This window comes from Orcinus orca, chromosome 17 (genome assembly GCF_937001465.1).
Source record: "Orcinus orca chromosome 17, mOrcOrc1.1, whole genome shotgun sequence".
In the NCBI taxonomy this organism is placed as follows: Eukaryota; Metazoa; Chordata; class Mammalia; order Artiodactyla; family Delphinidae; genus Orcinus; species Orcinus orca.
The window spans coordinates 75,383,536-75,410,972 of NC_064575.1; the positions used below are offsets into that span (position 1 = coordinate 75,383,536).

Consider the following 27,437-nt stretch of genomic DNA (forward strand, 5'->3'; position numbering starts at 1 on the left):
TTCCCTGGACAGAGAGCCTGCGCCTGGCAGGCAAGGCCAATTGTAAAAGGCTCTTAATTGATGAGATTAACTGCGTCTCAGTAGGGAGCCCCGTTAACATCAAGGGGGGGGGGAGAAAAGGAGGTTATTTTTCACTCTCCAAACTTGGGGATGGCTGGAAGGGGGGCCTGGGGTGCATTTGGAGGGCTGTTCCCTGCAGTGGGGGAAGGTGGCAGTGGGAGATCCAGACTCAGACCCTTCTGCATACTAGAGCTGCATTTCCCTTTGGTATTAAGATCTTTTTTTTTTTTTTTTTTTTTGGATCATTTTCTCAGTTGGTACAAAAACCTATGCTCCATTTTCATCTACGGGGAGGAAGAGACCAACCTGATTTTTTTTTTCTTTTTTTTTTTTGGTACGTTTTCTAAGGCTGCATCATCCAGCAGAACAAAGGGTTTAGACAGAACACTGTTTAATCCTTCTGAAATGCATTAGTGGCTGATGAACAGACAACAGGAAACAAACAACAACGAAGTGAAAGGTTTTTATCTCTCCCTCTCAGAATCTGCGAAGAAATATGGATTGACATAAATTCACAGAAGATTAGGATTGGATAGGCATCGCTAATTACCCATGTTTAAAAAAAAATCGGTATTATAAAATTGTTGATAAAATTGCAAAACTTGTATCGTTTTATTTGTAGGATAGAAAAAGTATGTTATTTGGTGGGAAGAAGAAACTAATATAAACAATATAAACACCATTATTTTGGGGGAGGATGTGATTACTTGCGGTTTTTTTTCTTATTGCTTATCTGTGATTTATTTTTCCCAAAGACCATTTATTGTTTGTGAATTATTTTTTTTTTATTATTATTTTTTTGTGTGTGGTACGCGGGCCTCTCACTGCTGCGGCCTCTCCCGTCGCGGAGCACAGGCTCCGGACACGCAGGCTCAGCGGCCATGGCTCACGGACCCAGCCGCTCCGCGGCATGTGGGATCTTCCCGGACCGGGGCACGAACCCGTGTCCCCTGCATCGGCAGGCGGACTCTCAACCGCTGCGCCACCAGGGAAGCCCTGTTTGTGAATTAAATTTTTAAGGAATTATTTTGGTTTTCTCACTGATTGGAGAGATCAGTTTCCTTCACCTGCCCTCTCTCTAAAACAGACCCTCCTTTTCCGTCCCAGCCATGCTTGCGGCTTATGAATTTTAAGGCAGCACTGCATAACGCATTGAACATGAACTTTGGGGTTAGCCAGATCAGAGTTCAATCTTACAGGATGGTGGGCAAGTCACAGATCTTTTCTATGTCTTGGTTTCCTCATCAGAAGAATGGAACTGATAATCCTTTCCCCGATCAATTGATATGAAACGTATATGGGAAAACCCCAGCACGGTACTCGGTCCTTCCTATCAGTTCACTCCTTTGCCAACCCCTTTTCGCCTGGCATCTTCCCAATACCTTGGAAACTAGCATTCAGCATTACAGTCCAGATGACTTCTGCTGACTGGGCTACATATCTAATCACTGCAGAAACTTAAAGACACCCGCAGATAATGTTTGGTGTGTGTGTGTGTTCACGCACACCCACAAGCACCTGTGTAGCACTTGTGCGTGTGGCTCGACATTAAACAAAACCTCCCTCCCCGTGAGTGAGTTAGGACTGCTGGAGCCAGAGTCTGTCACTAACCAAAGGTAGAACCAATGGCAGCAAACAGCTGGGTCACAGCACTATTTACACATCCTCCTGCAGTACCAGCGCTTTGCAGCGGTGGTTTCGGTCTTCAAGCCTTGTAGTCAATATGCTGGAAACGTTCTCTTCCCGCAAATCTTGAAAGCAGATGCAGACCCAGGCCGCCTGAGTGTGAGCATCCGTTTTTCCAGGACTAGGGGAGGGGCTCAGTAGAGGGTGAGTCAGGGTTTTGCAAAGTGTGTTTACACTGGTGGAACGCGCAGGGCGCACGTGGGCAGAAGCGATGTGCACACATGCAAAACAGGAGCCGCTGCCCTGTCATCTCTGTTTCGCCTCCCCTGCTTCGGTCCCTTTCACAACCTTCCTTTGTCCTCCAGAATTACCTACCCTAGGTCCTTTTCTCAGCTTCTTTTTATGGCAGTGGTTTTCAAACTTTAGTTTGCAAATGATCACCTGGGAATCTTGCCAAAGTGCAGGTTCCTAGGTTCCTCCACCCGATTTTCTGATTCAGTGTCTTGGCAGGGGGCGTTGGGGGTCGGGGAGTGGTGATGCCTGGAAAAAGGCATTTTCACCAAACATCTCAGATAGGTCCGTTTGACTAGGAAAGCACCATAAGCAGAGTGCCTGGGACCTGTCAGTATTTCAGGCCCCTACAAACAAGGTAGAAAACTAACAGATACAATTATTAGTATCAAAATATAAAAAGGAAGCTGCAAAACTGAAATAGTGTTACCTGTTTGTATGTAGCTTTATAGCAGCTTATCAAGTTCTACTCAACTTTTGCAGTTACAGGGGAATTTTTTTTTTAGTGGAATTTGGGTAGGTTTAATATATTTGATATGCTGTGTGCTAGGCCTACGGAAGCCATGAAAAACCTCCAATCCCATGGTCCCTGCTCTTAGAAGTATAGCCCTAGGTGATTTCTTGTTCCTAGCATTTTCAGTCTGGAGGCACCCTTAAAAAATGTTCTTCTGGGGCTTCCCTGGTGGCGCAGTGGTTGAGAGTCTGCCTGCCGATGCAGGGGACGCGGGTTCGTGCCCCGGTCCGGGAAGATCCCACATGCCGCGGAGCGGCTGGGTCCGTGAGCCATGGCCGCTGAGCCTGCGCGTCCGGAGCCTGTGCTCCGCGACGGGAGAGGCCGCAACAGTGAGAGGCCCGCGTACCGCAAAAAAAAAAAAAAAAAAAAAAAAATTCTTCTTCGATGGTCAGGTTTTACCACCAGGGAGACTGAGGCCTGGAGGGAGATTGACTCACCCATGGTCACACGGCAATTCCTTGAAGCATCCAGACTAGAGCCAGCATTCACAACCCATGTGCGTGTGCACAAGTGTGCGTGGGTTTGTGATATCCCCCCAGCGGTCTCTTCCTCATGTCTCTTTCATTCTGGCTTCTCTTGCATTTGGTCTTGTCCTCAGGCCAGTCGGATATCCAGTCCCAAGCCCTGAGGGGAGGGAAGGAAGGGAACGAGGGTCTCAGGGTCAAAACTGTAACAATAAATAGACTTTGCACGTGGCAAGGCCAGTCTTCAGCTTAATCCCCAGCAGGGGAAAAAGGGCCGCATCACTCGCTGAAGCTGAGGCAGGAAGAGCTGAAAGGCTTCTCTGTAGCTCCTTGTGCAGTACTACATGCTGGGTGTCGTATGCACTGGGGGCACTGATGTAAAGCTGACATAGCCGCCACCCTCAGGGAACTTACGTTTATTCATTGATCCATTCATTCCACAGATACCTGCTGAGCACCCTACTAGGTGCCCCACACTCTAAACAAGGCAGATGCAGGGTTCAGCTCCTAGTTGGAGAGACAGGCAATTAGCAAGGTGACGGATCTCCACACACGGGAAGACACTTTCAGGGAGTGCCAAGTACTAGGAAGGAAATAGAAGAAGCTAATGAGAAGGGGAGGGAGGGTGCAGGGCACGCCCCGAGGCAGGGTGGCACTTACTCCAGTGCTGGGTGGCCTCTCCCCCTGGGCATAGACCAGCAGCCCTGTCAGCAGTGCACGTCACCTCGGAGGCCAGGTGACATATTGGAAAGTAGACGGTCTCTGGGTTCCAAAGCCTGTGTCCTCTCTGAGCTGTGTTCCATGTCCCTGTAGGAAGATGAACATGTTAGTGTTATAACTGGCCTTGGTTGGCTACTGATTCTGTGCTAGAGATGCCTTCAGGGGCTCCACGTGCATCATCCCCCTTAGTGGTCCCAGCACTGTCACGGCGGGTACTATGAGTATTGGGCCAGTTTGCAGAAAAGGAAACTGAGGCATGGGACGATAAGTAGCTTGTTCACGACCATGTGCAGGCTAGGGAGTGGAGCCAGGATGTACCCCCAGATGACTTGCCTCTAGAACCCTTGTCTTACCCACTCTGCCTTACGGCTTCTGGAATCACTCCCTTCTTCCCCTGGGAGCTGTGCGAAATCACTGTGATGTTGGGAGGAGAGCCTGGACTGTGGAGCCAGGTCCAGGCCGTACCATCTGAGCACCTCAACCTCTTTGAGCCCCAAATCTCTCTCATTTATAAACTGAGAATAAGGATTTCTACCTCGTGGGGTTGTTAAAAGGACCCACGGAAATGGCAGTATTTGAGGGTGTTCGGCACTTCATAAATGCTTTTAAACACGTTAAAATAAATTCTTTTTTTTTTTTTTTTTTTGTGGAGCATGGGCTCCAGGCTCACGGGCTTCAGTAGTTGTGGCACGGGCTCAGTAGTTGTGGCTCGCAGGCTCCAGAGCGCAGGCTCAGCAGTTGTGGCGCACGGGCTTAGTTGCTCCGCGGCATGTGGGATCCCCCCGGAGCAGGGCTCGAACCCGTGTCCCCTGCATTGGCAGGTGGACTCCTAACCACTGCGCCACCAGGGAAGCCCTAAAATAAATTCTTGCTGGTTGAATGAATGGACAGTAAATTCCACGTTCTCTGAAAGGTGACCTGCTTCAGGACATTCATTTTTTTCTGACTCTCTGCCTTTTGGAGATTAGGATTCCACTGCCTGGCCTGCTGTGACCAGTTGTGGCCAACGCGTCGCAAGCAGACGGACTTGCCTTTTCTGGCCTTCACGTGAAACGCTAGTGAGGGACTTTCCAGGTACCTCTCTCTCTCTCTCCCTCTCCCTCTGTCTCTGTCTCTCTCTCTCTCTCCCCCACCCCCATCAGGCCCTGGCACCCAGCAGTGTAGGAGGGGCTGCCCTGTCAGCCTGGTCTGGGCGGTGCTGGCACTGGCATCCGTCTCTGACTCTGATGGGCATACAGCCTGAATGAGCCGTGAGCCCTCACCGTTTTAAGACGCTGGAATTTGAGGATGTGAGTTAGCGCACCAAAACGTCACCTGACTGATAGGACCTGCGAGGCAAAGACATTTGACCCGTCACCCTGGGTGGATCGGTAGGGGCTGCCAGGATCCCCAAGTGGCAAAAAATTCTGAGGTCCTACCTGGGGTCACGGGGAAGTGTGCTGTGATGGGTGGGTGATGGCAGCCATGCTGGCAGATGGGATGTGAAGGGCCGGTACCCTGCGCCTCCCTCCCTGCTGTGCCTTCAAAGGGGTTTACTAACTGAGTTCTTTCTCTAGTCCGCCCTGAGGGCTGCCCCCAGACCCATCTCCCCATAAACTTCTCTCGTCGGCCACAGGACTGTCTGCAGTCCCCACTCTGTCTTTCCCGGCACTGATTCCTCTGCCTTGCTTTCAAGGTCCTCAAAATTCTGGCCCTAACACACCCTCCCAGGACGCCCAGATGTTTTCTTTCTGTTCTAGACTTCAGGGGCTCCTCACCTGACGTTAGCATGCAACACCCCTCCCCGCATCCAGCCCGTCACCTCCCAAGTGCTGCCGCCCGTCACCCACTCCCCTACCCTATGGCCATCCTTCACATCTGGGTTCTCAGAGGACTTCCCTTTGCAGCCCGCAGGGACCTGCCCTCCTGCCCCCAGACCATACAGTGCCCACACGCCATCCATCTTCCACTGTCTTGTTATCTTTCACTCCATTCTTCACGGTTATCTGACATTCCTCATGTCAAAGCTTTGACTCCCTACCTAAGTTTGACACTCAAAGAATGGCCTTGGTGTTGCAATTCCGCATCACAGTGTCTTGGCGATAACAGGCACTTGAGAAACAAGTTTTTAAAGAATTGGTTGGATCAGTGGTGCAGGGGTAGGGAGTAGAAGGGGAGAAACCAGAGCCAGATCATCTAAGGATCTCTCCCTCTCTTCATTTTCCAGTCCACTCTGGCTCTCCCCTCTCCCAGGCCAGACTGTCCTGCCATGGCTGGTACCGTCCAGGTGTTTCTGTCCACTCCCTGAAATGAAATGCTAAGCTTCTAATCAAAAGGTCAGCGTTGAAGCAGCCCAGCTCAAGCCATCGCTGTTCCAGACCCTGGGACCAGAGAAGCACAGGATGTCTGGGTAGGGTGAGAGCAGGCAGCGAATCAGCTCTCGGAGGCAGGGGGATGCTTCCCAGGGAAACTGATGTTGAAGTTGAGCTGGGAGGGAGGTGTAGGAATTAGCCTGACTGAGGGCAGAGGAGTGCTCGGTGAACACCCCGGTCTGCAGAGAAGCCTGAGGGCTGGGGAGATGGAGTCAGGGGTGCAGGAGCCACCAGGGAAGTTAAAGAAAAATTCTAAAGAATGCCCGGAACCCCAGAGCCGTAATCCACTGCATTCCAGCTCTGATTCTCACTCCTGCACGTTCCCTTCCATCCCTCAGGTATGTGCAGAGATTTTATAGAGTTACTTTCTCAGTGAATGTAGGACTTTTAAATTGCAGTTTTTCATGCAAACATTTCCGTTGTTATTCCTCTGATTTTCCTTCTTTCCCAGGTGGGCTTAGGCTGCTGCCCCTCCCGCCCTAACTTTCCCATTAGCCCACTGCGCTCTTCAGAACTGCCTGTGTGAGAGCGGTCACTCTATGTGCAGACAGATCTCATAAGAGGAAAATAGAGCATCAGGGAAGTCGGGGGTGGGGGGAAGTGGCGCTCACCAGAACAGTGTGACTGTGGCGACCCGTTCGCCGCAAGTCACCAAGAGCTAGAATGATAGGATTTGGAATTCATTCTAAGAATTGGTAAGGAACCTCCATGGCTAGTGGCGGCATATATCGTTCTTTGGGCAAAACTATTTGCCAGGAGTTGTCAAAGCATCACTTTGACCTTGTGTCCCTATTTGGGGAATGTATTTGAAAGACATGTTCCAGGAGGAGAGAAGGGGGTGGTGTGCGGGGAAGGGGTTTTTTTAGAACCTGATGCATTTAGGGGCAAAACTGGAAACAAAATGGCGCTCAGGGACACATGGCATTTCTGTCCCACCAAACCTTGCCCAGACTTCTGGGGGATCATGGCGCAGAAGAGGAGGCCACCTTAAGGACAGCAGTGACAATCTGCGATGTGACAGTCACATACGGCATTATATCCTTCCCGGGATTGTGGGAAGTTAGAGAGAGAGATCAGCTCTCCATTGGGAAGAAACTGTCAGACTCCTTCCTACTACTGCCAGCGTGTTTGCTCCGTGCCCCAGATGGTACCTACTGTTCTGTTCTGATTAGGTATCTGTTTTTCATTTTGACAAACAGGATTCTGTTACAGATCTCCCTCTGTTTTTCTTTTTACTCAGTACTGTCTTTTTTTAGATCCTTGTTGGTCTGTGTGCACCTAGCTCATGTGAGGGGCTGTGTCTGCCCTCCCCTTGCTGTAGGTCCTGCCTTGTTTATCTCCTTCGGCCCCTGCTGACAGCCGTTAGGGAAACCCAGCCAGGTTCGGTGATGAACACCTCACATCTGTCCCCGGGTGGCCTGTGGGAGAGTTTCTCTGGTACAGATCCAGGGCTGGGATGGGTGAGTCATTGTGCCACTCAGACTTCATTTCACAAGTGCTGCCAGATTGTTTTCCAGAATGACTGTACCTGTTTGCCTTTCCACCAGTGGTGCTCAGGAGTTTCTGTTTCCCCATGTCCCTCCCAGCACCTGGTGTTGTCAGCTGTACCAGAAGGATGCCTCTGATGGCTCAGGCACATCTGGGCACAGGATTCGCTTCTCTGAGACGCCCTTTTCTGCTGCAGTCGTCACCTTATCAGGAAGAATGTCAGGCAGGAAAAGGGGGTCTTTCACTGCAACTCTCTGTCTTCTATTAGGGAAGAAAATGTCCCCAGAAATCTCCAGTTGACTTCCCCTTATGTCTCATTGGCCAGATGGGGCCAGATGTCCTCCTAAGCCAGCCTCTGACAGAGGTAATAGGAATGCCTCTTCTGTGGGTATTGCTGCCTGCTCAGGACCCGAACAGAACAGGGACTGTCTGCGTGAGGATGAAGAGAGCATCGGACAGTTACTCCGCCACCCGTAGAGTCTTCCACGCCAGATCTCTAATTGTGCCAATTTTTTGAGTGCACATTGCCACGCTGCCAAATGGTGATGAACCATTTGTGGAGAATTTCAGAAGCACGTGTCTACAGCCTTGGAGTTAGAACTGGGCCCCTCGTTTCGGAATCTGTCATTCTTCTTGGCAAGTGGACATCAGACCTGGTCCCCCACAGCTGCCCCTACTTAGATTTGTGTACGAGCTCCCCACAGAAGAGGTCAGTATAGCGACTCAAGGGCAGAGCGCCACTGTTCCTGCCTGTGCCGTGATTCTAAGGCAGAATGCTAGCTGAGGACAGGTGGGGAGGACACCAGTCCAGGAATAGTACCATCGCAGGCAGCAGCGTCCTCATCATCAGCCACGTGTGTGCTGTAGTAACCTTTGTGTTTGTGCTTAACCAAAGAAATTAACTTGTAATGATTAACTTCTGTAATTTATTGAGCACTTACTCAGTGTCAGGTAGCCCAGGAAGCATTTTACTTTTATGATCTTGTAACACACACACACACAAACACACACACACCCCGACAGCCTCGTGAGAGCATTTTTTTGTGATGGTTAAAGCACGGGCTCCAGTCAAACCACCTATGGAATCCCAGTGATGACATTTATTAGCTGTGTGACCTTGGGCAAGATACTTAACCTTTCTGTGCCTCAACTTTCTCATTTGTACACCAAGAACAACAATGGTATGTTACAAGTACTCAATGAGTTGATAAAATGCTTAGAATAACACTGGCTTAGAGTACACACACAGCTCACACTTGATAAATATTAGTTGTTGTGGCCATTTTAAAAAACGAAGAAACCAGAGGCTCAGAGACATCCACTTACCAAATGTCAGACAGCCACGAGTAGCAGGGACGCAACCCAAGAGTTTCTGATTCGAGAGCTGGCCCCTTATCCATCCAGCTAGACATCATCAGTAGCCACATGGCTCAAGGGAACACCATCATTACTCTCCTAATCAGTAGCATAACGTTTCAGCTGAAGACCCAGTGATACTTTGGGTAAAGAAATAGCTTCCAGCCACCAACCATAAAAACACAGCAGGTCTTCCCTGGTGGCGCAGTGGTTGAGAGTCCGCCTGCCGATACAGGGGTCGCGGGTTCGCGCCCCGGTCTGGGAGGATCCCACATGCCACAGAGCGGCTGGGCCCGTGAGCCATGGCCGCTGAGCCTGCGCGTCCGGAGCCTGTGCTCCGCCACGGGAGAAGCCACAGCAGTGAGAGGCCCGCGTACCGCAAAAAACAAACAAACAAACAAAAAGAACTGAGCCCAGCCAGTGCTGCTTGTTCCATAATTAGGGTTTTCCACATTACCTGACATTTTGTTTCTTATCTCAATTTGCACGTACACATTCACACAAAGTAGAAGCGTTATGTCCCCCGACTCCATTTTAGTCACTGGAGGTCTCTGGAAACCAGGGCTTAAGAATCTTCTGGAAGAGATTTTTCCTTGCCTAACTAAATGAGCTGGAATCAGGAGCCGCTGGGATTTTTAGAGAGTGGGGTATCTCTAGTGTCTGTTGGTGTGAGGCAAATAGGCAGGGTGAACACCCCGCTCTGCAGAGAAGCCTGAGGGCTGGGGAGATGGAGTCAGGGGCGAGCAGGTCTGCCACACAGGACGTCCCCTCGCTGAATTCCTCCCCATTTCTGAGCATTTTCAGACATAGGCTTGCTGGGTGTGTGGTCAGCCTGAAGAAAGGGTCGCAGGCTAAGTGGTGCGGCTTTAAGCAAAAAGATGGCTTAACGGCCTGAGTTTCCTGGGAGGACTTTTAAACCTAACCCTGTGTAACAAGTGACTCAACTATCTTTTTTTTTTTTTTAATTGAACGTCCCTCCCTCCCTTTACTTTCCTTCTTTCCTTCTCTCTTTCCTCCCCTCCCTCCCTTCCTTCCTTGGCATACAGTCACACCACTGAAAAAAGTCAAAAGGTCCAGAAAGATATGCAATGAAAGTAAAATGTCCCCCTCAATTTCCACTTCCCCAGCCAACAGGTCTTCCTTGCAGGAGGCAGTCAGCGTCAGAAGAGTCTCGTCTGTCGTCCTAGAGACGGTCTATGCATATACAAGACAATCCGTGTGTGTCTAGCGTTCCCTTTTTTACTGGACGCATCTGTGTCTTATTGCTCCATGGTCTGTCGTTCTTTCCCACCCTCCTGAGGCCTCCACGCCCATTCGCTTCTTACCAGCTATTGCCATTGTCCTCTTCGAAGGCACACAGGGCCTGTTCCCCGGGCATGTGTGACGACATGGGGACATCCATGATAACATGGCTTTGGACCCCAGAGTAGTCCAGCCTGGTCGGTGGAGAACGCCTTGGTTTCGGGAGGCTCTGGGCTCTGCCTTATGTCCCCCCTGCAGGCAGGAAGGCTGGGGGGGCAGAGTCCAGAAATGGTTCACACCACGGGTGGCCCTCTGGGGAACCCGCTTCTCCCCCGTAAAGGGCAGCCTGAAGAACACTTTCTCTTGATTCGGGTCACCAGGTGCAGAATCACACACCCGAGCGATAACTGAGGCCATTGTTCCTCAAATTTGAGCCACACATCAACTTCCAGGAGCCCTTAGTAAACGCAGATTCTGTGTCAGTGAATCCGTGTGGGGCTGAGATTCTGCACTAATGATGAGCTCCCAGGCGCTGCTGCTGCTGCTGGTCTGTGGCCAGCCCATCCTGAGTACCAAGGAAGCACCTGGTGGCCCTTCCCACCCCGCCAGCACGCGGTACCAGACCCCATCCATGGAGCGCTAGGTCTCTCGTGCACAGATTCCAGCTCCGACCCCAGGGAGCGGTTTCATGTACATTGTCACAGTTCGTCTTCCTCACCATCCACTGAGGTGTGCAAGTGTAATCCTTTTTTTATTTTTTAGATGAGGAAACTGCTACTCAGAGACGTTAAACAACTTGGCAGATGTTACACAGCTAGTAAGTGCCAAAGGTGAAAGTCCAAGTGTGAAGGTCATTTCTTGTCACTGTGGTCCCCCACGAGCCCATGGACGAGTATGGTCCTCCTGGAATGGGAGGGGTCTGCTCTTAATGAACAGGTTTGGATGGTGAGTGTCATTTTCTCTTCTCTCCCCCTCTTTATCTCCGAGATTTTTTTTTTTTTTTGCGGCACGCGGGCCCCTCACTGTTGTGGTCTCTCCCGTTGAGGGGCACAGGCTCCGGACGCACAGGCTCAGCGGCCATGGCTCACAGGCCCAGCCGCTCCGCGGCATGTGGGATCCTCCCGGACCGGGGCACGAACCCGTGTCCCCTGCATCGGCAGGCGGACTCTCAACCACTGCGCCACCAGGGAAGCCTCATCTCCGAGATTTTTATCCTGGCTTCTTCTTTTCAGGAGACTGGGAAACACTTCACAAAGGGGATGGTCCCAGCAGTAACACTGGCCTAGAGAGAAATGAATCCTTTTGCCCGGTGACTAGAAGACACATGAAACTGGAAAAGGGAGCCTAGAACATCACGGCATTTCCCTCATATAGGAGAGCACACCCCTCCCTTTCACCCCCTCTCCCCAAACACATAATACCTTTTACTGGTGATTTGGTCAGTGCTGAGCTATCTTCATTTAATGTGGTTTTGACAGAATAGTTGGTCTGGAAATTTTCTTTTCAATTAAACTTCCTTGTTGAACTGCCTTGGTTTTGAAAGGATTCCATTAGGTTGGCTAATTATATAGCAGTTGTTACAAGGAGATATTTGCACCCAATTTCAGCTCTTAGGTAATTCAAATCAAATGCTTTCTCTTTTCCTCCCTGGAGCTGTGTGCAACCATCTTCCTCTCACACTGCAGGCTTCTCATGAGTTATTTTTGGAATTTCAAATCAAAACAGCAATTTTGGCGGATGGGAGAATGAGTGGATGCTCCAGCCTAGCAGCGTAAACCATATGTACTGATAAACACAGCCAAAGAGTCGGTGCCTTTAAAAAGCAGCAAAACCATCTCCCTCTGTGAAGAAGGTTCAATTTTGGGGACCTATAAACTATTCCTGGTACTATCATATTCCTCTGTGAACTCTAACCGAAGTCAAAGACAGTTGAGATTCTTTTAAAATTACCGGAGGTTTGTCCATTTGCAAAGTGGTGTCGTGGTCCTTTTGTTTCAAGATGGCGGGTCTTGGCAGAATTTACTGATGACTCTGTTTCAGCTGCTGGATCTGCCGTGAAACATGGAAATCACTTTATTTTCCCCACTCTGTGCTGTTTTCTTCTTTCACCAGAGCACATATAACATACCTGGTTGTGCATATACCAAGCGAGCAAACCTCCCCGCTCACCCGTTAGAGTATAAGCTCCTTGTGGGCAGGGGCTGTATTTTTCATCTTGTTTTATTCCTGGTGCGTAGTTGGTGCTCAGATACTTGAGTGAATAGATAGATGAATGAATAATATCCTATTTCTATTTTTCTCTTTCTAAAAAATCAATCACTTATTATATAACTAGTAACTGAATGTTTTCACCTTGGGGAAAAACAATCTTTCCAAATAAGGCTAATGTCCTTTTTGATCACTGGCCCCAAGTCTTGTTTCCTCATCCCCTCTGCTTAGGTTATCACTTTGGAACACATCCTTGCAGACCTTTCCAGTGCATTCACACACACACACACACACAAAACACACAGAGTACTGTTTTTGATAAACAGATTTTTTTTCAACTTGCCTTCTCAAACTCAGCCATATATCAAGGAGTGCTATCCATTTCAGCTGCCTTACCCTTTTTTTTTTTCGGTACTCAGGCCTCTCACTGTTGTGGCCTCTCCCGTTGCGGAGAACAGGCTCCGGACGCGCAGGCTCAGCGGCCATGGCTCACGGGCCCAGCCGCTCCGCAGCATGTGGGATCTTCCCGTACCGGGGCACAAACCCGTGTCCCCTGCATCGGCAGGCAGACTCTCAACAACTGCGCCACCAGGGAAGCCCCTGCCTTACCCTTTGTAACTGCTACGTAGTTTTATTACATTGTGTAGTTATAATATCTTTTATTTGGACCAAATGAATCCACTGTTTAGCTGCTTCCATGCTCATTACAGTTCAGGATCCCTTCTCCTGTACACATTGACAGACTAACCATGTCCACTGCTGTCTTTTGGTAGCTACAATACATTTCATGAAAATCAGCCACCTGCCTTGGAGATTATGCCAAACCTGTGGACGGAATCATGTGAGATGCTCAGGATTGCCGGAGGCACCTGAATGCCCTTGTCTGCAGAAGCTCGGGAAGTGCTCTCGGCCCTGGGAATTCCACAGGTCTGGATATGGGAGTGATGTTCGAGGCGGAGTCAGCTCTGCCCCTAGCCGACTGGGTTTCATTGGGCAGGTCATCTTCTCTCCCTATACCTTACTTTTCTCATCTGTACAGTGGGCTCAGTGAACCTCTTTCAGCTCTTAGAGTCTGAATAATAGGGTTTAGACAGTACCACCAGATTGACCTACAGAATATATTAGTTTACATGCCACTTTGTGTCGGAATGGGAAAGGGGATATTTAAAACTATATTTAAATTTTCATTTGAATTAATTCAATATATTTTATTATATTTTCATTAAAATATATTTTAACATTTTAAAATAGAGATTTGGCCCAGAGCTCTTAGATGTCATGGACAATCCATGATTGCCAGGAACGCATTGACTTCGGGTCTTACTATTCTTTCTTATTACTTTATTACCCAATTAAAATGTATATATTTTTTCCTTTGCTCTGTGTGGTCCTTTCATTCTAAGCAAGGCAGGGTGGTATTGGGGAAGGGGGTTATGGACCCCTGAGTTCTACCTGCAGGTTTGTCTAGTTCCAGCTCTGTGTCCTTAGGCAAGTCCCGAACCTTCTCTGAGTTTCCATCTATTAATATTATGATTCCAAATTAGCCAAGTATCCACTTTGTAAAAACGTTAAGAAAACACACTCACTTGTGAATGTTTCACCTGACATTTCTGAGCCCTGTCACCTGCGGATAGATCATCTCATGAATTGATGAGGCATCTTAAGAGACCACCAAAACCCATGAAATGGTCTCGTTTCACATGAGAATCGTGCAGCTGCCTTGGCCCCTGGTGACACACACCAGGGCTTTCAGTGGGTTCCCAGGGAGGCCCAGAGAAGGTTCTGCACTGCCATGATTCATCAATAGAGTTTCCCCCCTGAGCCCCAAGGCTGGGTTGATCGTGTATTCCCCTGCTTGGAGATGCAGGACCACAGGGGTCACAGGGGCTGAATCACACCCCAGTCGGTTTCCCTGGGGGTCCCAGGAAGGCTTTCTCACGTGGGGCGAGAGCTCTGGCCCCTTGGCATTTCACATGAGTCTGGAGAGAGCAGGGGTTCTGCAGGTGAAAGGTCAGGGTGAATGGGTGTGAAAGCTGCGTGGGAGCCCTAGCCCACAAGGTCTCTGGGGCTTTGGTTTTCCTGTTCCCAACATGGTTTTGCACCTCTACTGTGAGCTTTTGTTTCTGAACACCCCTTGGGCTAAGCGTTCCCTGATTGAGCAGGTCTGTATGGGAACGAGGCCGGTCTGTGATGCTCTCCTGAGAGCTCCCGGGGCAGGTGCTTCCACCTCTCCAGCCTCTGCTTCCCGCACTGCTGGGTCTTCTATGAGAAAACTCTGCGTAGGTGCTCAGCCCTTGTTACCTTCCTTCCCTTTCCCTTTCTTAAATGGAAGAACATAATCTTATAGGCTCTGAATCTGTAACTGAGCTTCCTGAAGCCTAACATAAACATTTTCCACGTGAACCAAAAGAAAACAAAGAGCACAACGAAAGAATATCATCAATACCGTACATATCTTAAATTACAGGAAATAATACAAAGGAATGATGGGTGGTTTCCATTTACCAACCCTCACTTGCTGCAAATTTTTCAGCAGCTGCCCACCCCCTCCCCCCGACCCTGACCGCCCCCCACCCCCACCTTTTCAATAAAATACTGTGAATCTGGTTTCCATTGTTGCAGATAAATGCAGAGCAGGTTGCATTGTCTCTCACTGATTTGATCCTCCTTCAACTGATCAGTGACGCTGTCATTCACAATGTGGAAACTTTAAGAAGTGAGTCAACCTGACCTATGATTCACAGATCCTTGATCTGAAATGCTTGATGTCGTGGAGGTAGGGTGGGAGGGAGAGTCAGAAATAAATTCCCTGACCCCCCACATTCAGCTTAAGTGAGGTAACATGGGAGGTGTGAGGGGGGGCAGTTATCATCTTGTGGTTTGTGGGGGGGCTTCCTGCCCTCCAGGAGCTGCACTTCGTTGGGGGGACTTAGGGTGACCGCATGCCCAGGATCGCTGAAACAGTTCCAGCTGATGCCTGTTATTCCATCCAGCCTTTTATACAGGTAGTGTGCCTTTCCACTAACAGAAGTATCACAGTTTGGAAATACAGGGATGTGGGGAGACTAGACTGCGGGCTCTTAAAGGTCAGAGGTTTCCTTTTATTTGGAAGTGCATCCCCAGTGCCCGGCCTCTAGGAAGCAGTAAATAAAGGCTTTCTGGGTGGGTGAGTGAGTGAATAGGTTCTTCAACCCCTCTCTTGGCCTCTGAACTTCTATTTCCCATCTGCCTTTGTGTGCCTAGGGTAACAACTGACTCTGGCTCTCAATAGTATCTTTTGACTAAGCCAGAGCTTCAGGTGGTAGCTACTTTGGTTGCATGTCCCGGAAGGGCCACGCAGCTCTGTGACTTTCAGTGAGTTACCCAAATGAGTTAACAACGGATCAAAGTACCAAGAACCCTGGCTTCCATGATGCAGTGAGCTCCTAAGAAATGGTGGTGGAGGTGGACGTGGTGCTATTGTTATTAGCTGGCTGGCTTTGCCGCCTGTTTTTGTCTTTTCTTTCCCAGTTAGCAGATTCATAGACCTTTGTTTTAAAATAATAATAATAATATCAAAATCGTATAAGAAGTTGGGAGAAGACTAAAAAAGCTAAGCTAACCGTACTGTCATGACCTTTGGTAGCATCATAGAAATTTTCATTATCAGTGTACTATAAAACATTGGTGTTATTTTAATGCAAAATTTTTCCATAGTGGTTAATATCTTAAGGAGCGTTGCATTTTTCTTCCATTTGCCTTTTTTGGCAAAGCACTGTTCACGTTATTTCAAAACCTTTTCAACTACTTCTTTTTCATTTGCTTTTGTCCATGTGGTTGTTGGTGATGAACCATAGGTTACTTCATTTTTTCCCTTCTGTAAATGAAGCCTTCCTTCTACTACATCGTACATCTCAAGAGACTCTCAGAAGTGAAATCACTGGTTCAAAGATATGAATGTTGTTAAAATCTATCTATATCTATATTTAAGTAAATAGACTATGTGTTAGAGAAATTTTAGGTTTACAAAAAATTGAGTAGAAACTGCAGAGAGCACCCATATATTCACCCCCCCACACCATTCCCCATATTCTTAACGTTTCGCATTAGTGTGGTACATTTGTTACAGTTTATGAACCAATATTGATATACTACGATTGACCAAAGACTATGGTTTACATCTGGGGTTCACGCTTTGTGTTGTGTAGTTCTGGGTTTTTGACAAATGCATAATTTTAGGTGTCCACCTTTACAGTTTTGACAAATGCATAATTTTAGGTGTCCACCATTACAGAATATTTTCACTGCCCTAAAAATGCCCTGTGCTTCACCTATCAATCTTTCCCTCCGTCCTCCCAAACCCATGGCAACCACTGATCTTCTGCTTTCTTTGTAGTTTTCCTTTCTCCAGAATGTCACAGAGTTAGAATCAGAGGGCATGTAGCCTTTTTTGAGTGGCTTCTTTCACTTAGTAATATGCATGTAAGATCCTCCATGTCTTTTCTTGGCTTGATAGCTCATTTCTTCTTAGTGCTGAATAATTTCCATTGTCTGGCTATACCACAGTTTAATGATCAGTTCACCTACGGAAGGATATCTTTGTTGTTTCCAAGTTTTGGCAATTATAAATAAAGCTGCTATAAACATTCGTGTGCAGGTTTTTGAGTGGACATAAGTTTTCAGCTCATTTGGGTAAACACCAAGGAGCAAGATTGCTGGATCACACGGTAAGACTATTTTCACTTTGTAAGAAGCTGCCACAGCTTTATGTCTTGAGCATTTGTTCAGCGATTTTAGTTACAATACCACTAGCACAGTTAATCCTCAAAACAATTAATGTCATTCGGATTAAGGTCATCGAGTGTTATTACTGAAAGGAACTTTGAAGATCTTTAAATCTCTAAGTTTCCTGACAGCAACATCTGGCTCTGGTATCACTGCACCTCCAAGGCCTCCATGGTATAGGGCACGCAATAGGTGTTCAATGAATGTTCATGACACTTTGAAAAACCAACTCACTGCACAGATAAAAACATGGAGGTCCAAAAATGGGAAGCAAAGTGCTTCTGGCCAAACAGCATTTTACTCTTGGCAGAAAGAATGCTAAAAGCTAACTCTTATGCTCTGTAGATTGGTGGACCAACATTTTGAGTGACCAGACTCTGGGTCCCTAAATGCAAGCAAAACAAGTTTCAGGACTCAGGAATCTATACGTACTGATATAATGAGCACCCTCTCCTCACTTTCAAGCCCACCCGCTACCGTGTCCCCCAGAGATTCTCAAAGTGGTGTGTTCATCTGGATAGAGTACATTGTGGCTACAAAGTCTCACAGCATACAAAAGCAACAACAGCAGCAATAATAGTGACAACAATAAAAAAGACCCAACATTACTGATTGCTTAGTGTTGTCAGGCTCTTGACGTGTATTATTTCATTTCACCATCACAGCCACTCTCTTGTTAGGTACCATTGTTAGCTACAATTTAGAGATGAGAAGATTGAGGCTGAAGGAAGTTGAGTGGCTTCCCAAGGCTCCACAGCTCTTAGTGGAAAGCCAAATTGCATCCCTCCAGTCTTGAGTCCACTCCACAGTGTACCTGGCCATCGTCAAGAGCACGAGATTTAGAATCAGATGGACCCGGGTTAGTATTCTGGGGCTGCCGTTTTGCCAGCCATGTGATTTTGACCCTGTGATTTCTAGCTTCAATGAGTCTGTCTGTAAAATGGGGATAGTAATACCTACCTGTGGCCCATGCTTTCTGCTGTCTCCTCTGTAGCCACTGCCTCTCTGCTGCACAGAACCTTGATAGGTTCAGGTGAGAGGAAGGAGGCCCCAGATCTCAGGGAAGCTGCAATCCCAGCCTCATGAGATGAATCAAGATTGGTTAAAACCAAATACAGTAACGGCAGGTATGTTATCTAGTTTTGTTAGGGGAAGCATGCTAGGGAGAGGTTCTCTTTCCAAATAAAAAGACAAAGCCCCCCCCACAGGGGGAGCTCATTCTTATCTTTTCTTCCTGCCTGGATCTTGGACACGATACCTGGAGGTACAGCAGCCGTCTTGCAACCATGAGGCGACGAGTCAACAGACTAAAATGGTGGAGGGGAAAAGATAGAGTCTGGATCTTTGACAGGATTCTTAAGTGGTTCCACCAGCCCAAGACAGAAGACTACTACTTCCAGACTTTGTTACTGAAACGCTTCCTACTTGTTTGTGCCACTCTTAAGTGGAGTTGTCTTTTATTTGCTGCTGAAAGCATTTCTCATAGATATGCAGATTTCCACCAAAGCACAGTGTTGGACAGCTTCATATGGTGCTGAAGAGCCTAAATTCCAGAGCCGGAGTTTCTGGGTTCTGATCTCAGCTCTGCCACTAACAAGCCGTATGACCTGGGCAAGTCGCTTAGCTTCTCTGTGACTCACCGTCCTGATCTATACAATGCTCACTCAACGTGTGCTGAGTATTGGGTGAAGGATAATAGCCGTACGTCCCTTGTACGATAGTTAGGAGCATTAAATGACTACATGTTTGTTTGTTTTTTTCTCTTTTGTGGTACGCGGGCCTCTCACTGCTGTGGCCTCTCCCATTGCGGAGCACAGGCTCCAGACGCGCAGGCTCAGCAGCCATGGCTCGCGGGCCCAGCCGCTCTGCGGCATGTGGGATCTTCCCGTACCGGGGCACGAACCCGTGTCCCCTGCATCGGCAGGCGGACTCTCAACCACTGCGCCACCAGGGAAGCCCCTAAATGTTTTATAAAATGGTTAGAACATTGCCTGGCACATAGTAAGTGGCTACACACATGTTTGTTAAAGAAATTTTTGAGAGAAAAATAGCCACTATCATAGTCTTGGGTTTGGACCTTGATCTATTGGGCCACTTGTGGTCCTTAAGCAGAACACTGACCCTGTCGCCACCAAGACTCATGGAGCATGAAGATGCCCCTAAAGTGTCTCTCAAACCAGCAACAGTGGTGGTTTCTTTTTGACGGAAAAGGTTCCTCAGAGAACACTGACTTGTAAAGAAGGAGGGGCTGTGACTACCAAGTCAGGTCATGGAGTAAAAGACCAAATTACCCCAGACTCGCCCATGCAAATGGGTGTGGGTCTCCCCTGACAGCCCTTTTAGAAGGCTGTAGACATTTTTGAACTTGTTTTTGAAAGGGTCTTTCCAGCCAGTGTCTTATTCTTTTGCATCTCCTCACATCTTTCTTGCCGGCGGTTGGGAGGCTGGGGATGGGAAGGAAGGGGTGATGCCGGGAGTCCAGGCCCTTTTGTGCCAGGAGGGACAAGCCCCCTGGCCAGTGCGTGAGGGGGCTGGTTTCACCTGGGGCTTTCCCACTTTCTACTACCCACATTGCCACCCTCTGTAGAGACTGGATTTGAATTCAGGCAATGACTAAGCGATTTTTGGAAACCTATCATGTTCCTGTAGTTTAAGGGTCAATTGGTAGATGTGTCCATTGCCAAATCCTGTGGAATCTGCCTTCAGTCTACGTACTCATCCACTCCTCTACTCTCTACCAATGACAGTCCAGACCCGGGACTTACATCATTTCCTTTAGTCTTGGTAATTGTTCAGGCAGTCAAGTCACAAATGGTCATGCAGCATCTTCAGGTTTCCTTGGATACTGCTTCTGGGGAAGCACGGAGACTGCCTTACGAAAGAAGCTGCCTGTAGGTGCTCTGGTCTGTGGTCTCAGCTGAGCTCCCAGCCAGCACCCAGGGTTGGCCGATAGCCATGCAAGCTGTCACTTTGGATGTTCAGACCATCTGTACTTTCAGATGACCAGAGCCCAATATCTGACTACGAGGACATGGGAGACCCCAAGTGAGAACCAAAGCCTAGTCCTTCCCAAATTCCTGATCAAAAACTCATGAGTCACGTAAAACGATTGGTTTTAACGAGGCTAAGTTTTGCAGTAATTTGTGTTCAGCAACAGTAACAAGAAGTCCGTGCTCTTTCTCCTACGTACTAGGCGGTCATAAGCAAAATTTTCTTAAATATTTTAGGCATCAGATATCTCAGATGTAAGTTAGGAGTGACAATATGTTTATGTGGTGGTTGCTCCTAGCGTGGTCCCCAGCACATGCTGTATTTCCTCACCTCTGAGATGCTGTCGATTATGCAGCTCACGATTAATTTGTGTGCCACAAAGAAGAACGAAGCAAATGCTTCCACTTGACCTACTGAATGCCGTTGGTTGCAGGACACATAACATTCTTTGGAGATGCTGAAATTTGAAAGATGTATATCTTAGGACCTTTGATTCAAAGAGTGAGTAACACAAACACCTTAGTTAAGCCTGGACACTGAACGATACTGCCGCCTCAACACACACACCAGAATTTGAGTTTACAAGGAACGAGAGGAGAGCTTAAAGCAAATCTGCCTTTGTAGGAAAGTTTCTCATCGGCCCTCCCATTCGATATGCTAAATTCTAAAAATTAACAGAGACAACCTGTGGTCCAGGCAGAAAGTACCTTCCTTGGGCAGCTGTCAAATGGTTACAGTTCAAATAACATTGCATCACAGTTATTTAAGAGGGATGAGTCAGATCCCTAAATCTGGCTGTGAGCAGATAAGTTCTTTTTAGTGGAAACTCATCTCGAGCAATAGTCATAGACCAAGCCCCATTTCTCGTTGATTTTGCAGTCTCTTCTTTTCTAGGACTTTCAGTAGTAGTTTCTTAAGGGATGTCAGCCAGGGAGCAGAAGAGGTCTGAGCAGTGGGAAGGCCGGCCGAGGAGACCGAGGCCGCATCAAGTAGAGCAGAAATGCAAAGAAGCATCAGAGCGCTAGCAGGCTTGAGGCTAAGCCTTTACACAGGGAGCCCCGTGGAGTCAGTCTAGCTGCCCGGAGTGTTGGTATGTTGACCGTCATTTGAAAGGTGAGCCCCCTTCAGGACAAGAGAGGTTAAGTCTCTTGCTCAGGGTCACACAGCTTTATTATGTCCACTTAGTCCATCAGACACAGAGCCTGTGCCCTTACCCACAGTGCTGTAATGATCAGAATGTTTGCAAAGACATGGAAATGAGACTCCAGGTAGCCCAGGTCTCTCAGCACAGCTGTCTTTCCAGCCTGACCCAAACAGGGAATTCCTTTTAATACCTACCTTGCCTTTGCCACTGTGAGTTTTCCACCCATAAGGCTCTTCTTGTCTTCTCCTCTTCCTGTGAGAACCAAAGCACCTCTCAAGGCCCAACCCTAATGGGGCACCTGAACCCTTGTTCCTACAGGGTGATTCCTGACTGTCCTCGGATCCCAGTGCATTGTCCCTGGGGCAGCGTGGTGGCCCTCCTGGCGTTGGTGGCTTTTATTGGTCACTCCTATTAGACTGGAAGTTTTTTGAGGCTCTGGAGTTAGACTGAGTTTGAATCCCACCTCTGTGACTTACAGCGTGTGTTCTTGGGCATGTTTCTTAGCTTTCCCAGGCTTAAATGTTCTTATCTACAAACTGGAAATAACCTGAGTATCCACTTCCCAGGACTGTCTTGAAATGAAGAGCGTTTGGTTAAGTCTCATGGTAAGGGCTTGGTATTGTTATTACGTGAGAGGCACTTGGAAAGTATCTTGAGGCATCCCCTCACTTAGTCCTCACAACCAGCCTGGGAAGTAGGTGCTTTTACCATCAGCCCCATTTTACAGATGAGGAAACTGAGGTGGAGTCGTTTGCTCGCATCTCCACAGCTGGAATATGACAAAACTGAACTTATATTCTTATCTTGTTGAACTCCCCTCTCTCAATGGAATCCCACTGGAAACCTCCCACGGACTGAGTTCTGAGGAGGTTTTATCGTGCCCCAACCTCTTCAGGTGTGCTTTCATTAAGGACATCATTTTTCACTCATTTTTGTCTCAGTGGTCTTCACCTTGATTTGTAGAAAAATGATGCTGCACGCAGCCTTTTCTCAGTAAAACCCTGTTCCTTTGTGCCCATAAGAGGTTCCTCCACCTTCTGGGTCCTACGGGTAGTGGACTGTGAGCACCGCAATTGCCCATTTATATTATGAACTAAAAACATGGATCAGATCATCAGCCTTGAAAAGCTCACGTAAACCCTTAATTGAAATTCAGATCCCACTTTATTTCCCAGCCCAAAGGATGTCAGGGCCGCAGTCGCCATTTACCTGGAATGACTTGGCTTGTTGAGTCGCCTTCTGGTAAACCACGTTGCTGATCTCAGAGGAACCCTCTAAGATGGCAGACAAAGGAAAGCAGGCATTTCCGATGAGCTGCTTCATTTCTTCCTCAAGACGTATTAGTTAAACTCCCTAAACAAAATGGATTCTATCTGCCAGAGAACATTCTGAGTAAATAGAGCAAAAGTCAAGCTCTCGGGCCACACCCGGGCAGCCCCTTGAGAAGGCGGGGACTCCTAAGAGTGGAGAGTGGGGGGACCCCATTTGGGCAGCGGTGGAGACCTTCCTGTCTCAGTGTGGACCTGGTGAAAGTCGAGGGGCTCAGAGGGGGCTCCGGAATGAACACGTCGTCCCAGCTCCCTGCACAGAGAGGGCAGCGAGTGCCAGGCTGGGGCCACAGCCGTGTCCTTGGCTGGCAGTTGACGTTCCCAGTAAGCTGCAGCCGAAGGATCATAGCCGTGGTGGAGAGAGACGTCGGGGCAGAAATGATAGACGACCTAGGCTGTGTCCAGCACCGAGAGAGTTCCTTCCAAGAGTTCCTTCAAATTTTCTCCGTATCTACTCTTGCTAACTTCTAATTTTTTTCCCCACTGTCCTCAGAGATGTTCTGTATGATTTCAGTCCTCTGAAATGTATTGAGACTTATTTTATGGCCCAGCACATGGTCTGTCTTGGAGAAGGTTGCACGTGCGCTTGAAAAGAATGCATACTCTCCGGGTCTGGCGTAGAGTCTTCCCTGGATAGCAGTTGTGCAAAGCCCGGTTCTCTGCCTGGTCGAGAACAGTCTTCACTCTGTGTGGTGCTCAGAGGAGGGGAAAGAGGAACCGTCTGTGTGGGTGAGAAGGCACGGCCAGCCCCTGACCCCAGAAGGCAGACCCTATGCCAACTTGTCCTCCACGTGGCCCAGGTGAGAAGAAAAGGCCACGACCAACTCTGAACAGACCTCTGAGGCGGCGAGAAAACATCTAGGGATTTGCCCGAGGGAGGGGAAATTTTCCCATGGACTCGAGGAAAGAAACTGTGTGCAGTAAAACCCTCCCTCTCCCCGGCTGGTCTCTCTCATGTGCTCAGCAAACGCTTATCAGAGACTTGCCCTTTCTAGTTGCTGTTTCAGGTGCTGGGATATAAGATTCAGCATTGCTCCTGCCTTCCCCAAATTTGCAGGCTGTGAGGAATACGTGCAATCAGGCTTCTCAGGGCAGGGGGCGTCACTGGAAAAGGATGTATGTATATATCAGGATAGAGTCATCCTTGCTTTGTTTCTCCCCGTCTCTCGGTTATGCACATCTGCAGACAAAACAGGAGGTTTCCACAGGGATGCTGAAAGGTGAGGCAACGTGGTGCTATCTGTAAACCTATTAGAAACCTTCAGGGAATTATTTCATGAAGGACAGGGAACTCGTGAGTTCCTAGGGTCTGGTCGTGCCAGGTTCAGAGAGCTTTGGGATTTTTTTTTTTTTCTTTTTGGTGCCATGGACCCCCTTTTGACTAACTGGGGAAGCTATGGACGCCCTTTTAGAATAATGCTTTCAAAATGCATATAATAGAACAGTCAGGACTACAAAGGAGAGCAATTCTGTTGAAACACAGTTCTATGCATGGACCAAGCCCCCCGCTTCCCCTCCCCGGGAGAGGGGGACCTGGACGGTAATGGAGGAGTGGCAGCATGATTTGCTGACAAGGAAACAGGGTCTTTCCTGAGGTTGGTAATTCTATGTTTGTGGAATCGATTACCTCCAAGGCAGGCCCGATGGGAGGTTTTGCTTTCAGATAGTTTTGGGCAACTCCACAGAAGACTGTCTTCGTCTGCCTTTGGTGAACTCAGGGTTTCTATTTCTCTTCTCACCAGACTGTGTGCCCAAACGTCTAGAAATTAGCCACATTGGCTCAGCTGAATTTTCTACCTTTTAAATTTCCTTGGTTGTTCCCTGGGTGGAAGGGGGATAATCAAACTGGCAAGAGGGTGGGTGGGATTAAAGGCTGACTTTGAAGGAGAGGGAGGAAGGCCTGGGGCTGGCTGATCAGACAACATGTTTTGGGGGTGGCCTTTGGGGTCATTTGTTGCAGCTCTAGTTGGGAGTTCACTGAACAGAGTGCAGCCCAGGAGAGTGGGGTGATTCCTTATGGGGGCTGAAGAGAAGCCTGAGGTTCAGAGAACATCCACGCTCTACTCTGGGAGGTGGCAGAGGCTATGTGCCCCCATGAGACCAGGCACCAGTTACGAAGGAACTACCAGCAGCCACTTTGCTTATATACCCCACCCGAGGAGCCAGGATTCGCATTCTACCCATGGGACGACAGACACTGAACATAGTTAATCCGAGGTCACTCAGCTCCAGCTAGAAGTGGTAGAGCTAAGATCTGATTCCACAGAATCCCGGGATCTGAGATCTTTTTGCCCGTTGCCACATGCCCAGCTGCCCCACTTCAGCACAGAGGCCATGGCTGCACCTCTTGGAATCTGGTTCCCTGGGTTCAAATCCCAGCTCCACTACGGATTAGCTCAACGATCCGAGGCAAGTTCTCGACCTTCAGGCTCCTCCTGTGTAAAATGGGATGATTTTAGCACCTGCTTCAGGGACTTTTCTGGATGATTTAAGAGATAGTGCGCGTAAAGCTTCTGAGACCAAATGCCTGACTTGTATGTGCGTGATTCAATGTTGGTACATGACTATTATCAGCCCAGCAGGACAGGGATGGTGTTAGGGGGTTCCTGGTGTGCGATGACTCCTCTGTTTACTCCTCTAACCGTCCCAGGTGGCAGGCGTTCATGAGCCTGTTTTCTGGTACGAAGGTTGCCCTGGTGTTCTGGAGTGACCCGGTAGGGCTGAGATGATTATACAACTCCGTATCCCAGGCCAAGTTCAGCGCTCACCTTGGCAGCCTGCTAAGCCGGTGCTGCTGTGGAGAGAGCCACTACCCTTCAGCCTGCTTTCTCGCTCTGGAAAAACTTGACCTTTACTCAGAATCATCTTCCAGTCCCCGTGTCACACGGCAGGCTCACTCACCCACCCCTCCCCCTGCAGGCACTTTGTCTTCTCATCTGGGGAGGTAACAGGGACTCTGGTGTGCCTCCGACAGACGTTTTTCCTCCATCTCTCTCTCCTACTAACTCTGTCCCCCAAGGGTGCTTCTCAGACACTAGAGGAGTATCGTAAGCACGTGGAGGTGTTGAAGGATAAAGGCTGTGGCACGAAACAGCCTGGGTTTAACCCTGGCTGTGGACTCAGCTCAGTACAGAGCAGCCGCTCTACACTTACGGTTCCTTGGTGGCATAACATGTAATATTACATATATAATATACATAAGGATGCTAAGTCTCTGATTCACTCTTCCATTGTTATGAATGGAATGACCTAGGACACTGTAGTTAGCCTCGCTTAGTCTCAATTTTCCAACCTGTAAAATGGCAAAGGTGATACTTACCAATTTGGGGGGTTGTGGAGATTAAATCAGCTAATGTGTCAGGTGCCCGAAAAACATAGTACCTAGTCATCTATTTTTATAATACAATAACTCATGTATCTGTCAGTTTGGGAGAGAGAGATTCAAAGATCCGTGGTTACATGTTGTCTGTCGTTCCCTTTGAGAGTCAGGACCCACAGTTAGGAGCCTCTCGGGACCTTGGTTTTGTGAAGTGGTGACAGGGATCTTCCTGGATTGAGTGGCATTTATCAAGCGCTCTGCAGTTTTCACTGGAAAGGATTCCTGTCCACTGTGCCAGCTGAGCCATGCTGGCTGCACCCTTGTTCTGCTACCTTTTCATAGTCAGCAGATCTTTTTCTTCCTTTTCCTCCACAAGGACAGCACAACAGGCTCCCAGATCCCTCACCCCAAACAGAGGATAAGGGTGGAGGTGGTGGGGTGTGGTCGACTCCTCAGCCTTGGCCCCTCGGTAGTACCAGGGCTGCGACTGAGACCCTCCCATCCTGGGAAGAGGCGGAGAAGCCTCTGGATTTAGAGCATCACAAGGAACGGCGCTGGAAGCTTTGGAAACCGGGGAACAGTGCACTTTCAAAACTGGGCAGGTGGGGTGGTGCCTCTGTGATCAACAGGCTTGGCGCATGGCACAGAAGGAGGTGAGAATGGAAAAAGAGCTGCCGATGGAAATAGAGAGCTTCTCAAATCACCCTCGTTCCCTCCCCACCGCACCATCAGCGCTTTGACAACACCCGCCCTTCCGGTGGCGGCCCCTTCACGCCAGCTGCTGGAAATCGCTGTGGGCAGAGTGAAGGCAGAGAGGCCATTTTCTAGGTGTGTGACCTTGGGCAGGTTACTCGGCACTCTGCACCTCGTTTCCCTCTTTTTTCAAATGGTGATGATGATAACTGCCTGGTCGGGTCTTTTATTAGAGATAATACGGTTCCTGGCACACAGTAGGTGCTCAGTATGAAAATGTTTTCTGCAGGGCTACCCTTCATCCACCGACCCCTTCTCTGGAGAGACTTCCTTTATGACCAGCAAGCTGGCAGCACCTAGTTTCCTAGCTGGGCACATCCTTATGGGTATTCTCTCTATTGCCATCTGCCCAGACCTCCCTCCCTCCCCCCACCATGTGTAGGTATACACATAGAAAACATGCAGCTTTCTAATTTGCTTTTAGTTAAAAATGTGTCGTAAGTATCATTCTCTATAATTAAATATTCTTCTACAGAAAAACTTTGCTAATGGCTTCTTCTGGTTTTCCATGTCCACCGTCGTGTTACGTGTGTCCTGGTTTGTTCATTGATTGATGGAAATATGGAGGCAAGGAAAGTAAGTGGGATTTGAAGTAGAAAGACTGGGGCTTAAGTGCTGAGTCTGCAAATTCCTCAAATTTTCCTTCCTTCCTTCTTTCTTTCCTTCCTTCCTTCCTTCCTTCCTTCCTCCTTCTTTCCCTCCCTCCCTCCCACCCTCCCTTCCTCTCTTCTGTCCTTTCTTTTACAAATGCTTTGTTAAACGTTTTAAATATTTATGCAACTATGCATTTATTTAAATATCCTGTGAGTGCCTCCAGT

General features: G+C 48.4%; 2 long non-coding RNA genes across 4 annotated transcripts in view; one reads left to right on the plus strand and one right to left on the minus strand.

Moving 5' to 3' along the window:
* Positions 1 to 27,437, plus strand: part of LOC117199656 (uncharacterized) — a 372,975-nt gene that overhangs the window by 215,878 nt on the left and 129,660 nt on the right. For all 3 annotated transcript variants that reach the window (XR_007472596.1, XR_007472597.1, XR_007472595.1), the window contains 2 exons: positions 10,875 to 11,057; positions 14,943 to 15,036. This is a non-coding gene — a long non-coding RNA (uncharacterized LOC117199656). The remainder of the gene's footprint in view (positions 1 to 10,874; positions 11,058 to 14,942; positions 15,037 to 27,437) is intronic.
* LOC125961639 (uncharacterized) overlaps positions 1 to 27,437 on the minus strand; it is a 224,384-nt gene that overhangs the window by 94,565 nt on the left and 102,382 nt on the right. The gene's annotated exons all lie outside the window — the stretch shown is intronic.